The sequence below is a fragment of the Triticum aestivum genome, chromosome 7D (genome assembly GCF_018294505.1).
Source record: "Triticum aestivum cultivar Chinese Spring chromosome 7D, IWGSC CS RefSeq v2.1, whole genome shotgun sequence".
Lineage (NCBI taxonomy): Eukaryota > Viridiplantae > Streptophyta > Magnoliopsida > Poales > Poaceae > Triticum > Triticum aestivum.
The window spans coordinates 537,456,081-537,458,458 of NC_057814.1; positions in this window are offsets into that span (position 1 = coordinate 537,456,081).

Sequence of the window (2,378 nt, forward strand, 5' to 3'; positions counted from 1 at the left end):
CTACGCATAGACCTAGCTCATGATGCCACTGTCGGGGAACGTAGCAGAAATTCAAAATTTTCTACGCATCACCAAGATCAATCTATGGAGTAACCTAGCAACAAGGGCAAGGGGAGTGCATCTACATACCCTTGTAGATCGCAATGCGGAAGCGTTGCAAGAACGCGGATGAGGGAGTCGTACTCGTAGCGATTCAGATCGCGGTTGATTCCGATCTAAGCACCGAAGGACGGTGCCTCCGCGTTCAACACACGTGCAGCCCGGTGACGTCTCCCACGCCTTGATCCAGCAAGGAGAGAGGGAGAGGTTGGGGAAGACTCCATCCAGCAGCAGCACGACGGCGTGGTGGTGATGGAGGAGCATGGCAATCCCGCAGGGCTTCGCCAAGCACCGCGGGAGAGGAGGAGGAGGAGGTAGGGCTGCGCCAGGGAGAGGAAAACTCATGTGTTTGCAGCCCCCAATACCTCAACTATATATAGGGGAGAGGGAGGGGGCTGCGCCCCCTCTAGGGTTTCCACCCCAAGGAGTGCGGCAGCCCCAAAACCCATCTAGGGTGGCGGCCAAGTGGGGGGGAGAGGGAGGCGCACCAGGCATGGGCCTTTAGGGCCCATCTGCCCTAGGGTTTGCCCCCTCTTCTCTCCAGGCGCATGGGCCTTGGTGGGGAGGCGCCCCAGCCCACCTAGGGGCTGGTCCCTTCTCACACTTGGCCTATGTATGCCTCCGGGGCCCCGTGGCCCCTCCCGGTGGACCCCCGGACCCCTCCGGTGGTCCCGGTACACTACCGGTGATGCCCGGAACACTTCCGGTGGCCAAAACCATACTTCCTATATATAAATCTTTACCTCCGGACCATTCCGGAACTCCTCGTGACGTCCGGGATCTCATCCGGGACTCCGAACAACATTCGGTAACCACGTACATGCTTTCCCTATAACCCTAGCGTCATCGAACCTTAAGCGTGTAGACCCTACGGGTTCGGGAACCATGCAGACATGACCGAGACGTTCTCCGGTCAATAACCAACAGCGGGATCTGGATACCCATGTTGGCTCCCACATGTTCCACGATGATCTCATCGGATGAACCACGATGTCGGGGATTCAATCAATCCCGTATACAATTCCCTTTGTCTATCGGTATGTTACTTGCCCGAGATTCGATCGTCGGTATCCCTATACCTTGTTCAATCTCGTTACCGGCAAGTCTCTTTACTCGTTCCGTAACTCACATCATCCCGTGATTAACTCCTTGGTCACACTGTGCACATTATGATGATGTCCTACCGAGTGGGCCCAGAGATACCTCTCCGTTTACACGGAGTGACAAATCCCAGTCTCGATTCGTGCCAACCCAACAGACACTTTCGGAGATACCTGGAGTGCACCTTTATAGCCACCCAGTTACGTTGTGACGTTTGGTACACCCAAAGCATTCCTACGGTATCCGGGAGTTGCACAATCTCATGGTCTAAGAAAATGATACTTGACATTAGAAAAGCTCTGAGCAAACGAACTACACGATCTTGTGCTAGGCTTAGGATTGGGTCTGTCCATCACATCATTCTCCTAATGATGTGATCCCGTTATCAACGACATCCAATGTCCATGGTCAGGAAACCGTAACCATCTATTGATCAACGAGCTAGTCAACTAGAGGCTTACTAGGGACATGGTGTTGTCTATGTATCCACACATGTATCTGAGTTTCCTATCAATACAATTCTAGCATGGATAATAAACGATTATCATGAACAAGGAAATATAATAATAACCTATTTATTATTGCCTCTAGGGCATATTTCCAACAGGAGGGAGGGCAGCCGCACCACAGCCCCTGGCGCCTCCCTCTCCCTCCCGTGACACCTCTCCCTCTCGCTGTGCTTGGCGAAGCCCTGCCGAGATCCCCGCTACTTCCACCACCACGCCGTCGTGCTGCTGGATCTCCATCAACCTCTCCTTCCCCCTTGCTGGATCAAGAAGGAGGAGACGTCGCTGCTCCGTACATGTGTTGAACGCGGAGGTGCCGTCCGTTCGGCGCTCGGTCATCGGTGATTTGGATCACGACGAGTACGACTCCATCAACCCCGTTCACTTGAACGCTCCCGCTCGCGATCTAAAAGGGTAGGTAGATGCACTCCTCTCCCTCGTTGCTAGATGACTCCATAGATTGATCTTGGTGATGCGTAGAAAATTTTAAATTTCTGCTACGATCCCCAACAGTGGCACAGTAGTATCAAGCATAGAAGTAGTTTCATCATAAGTATCATGCATAGAAGAAGTGGCATCATCAATAACATGCGACATATTAGAATTAATAGCAGAAGCAGGTTTAGGTCTCGCAAGCTTACTCAAAACAGATGATGAATTAAGTGCAGAGCT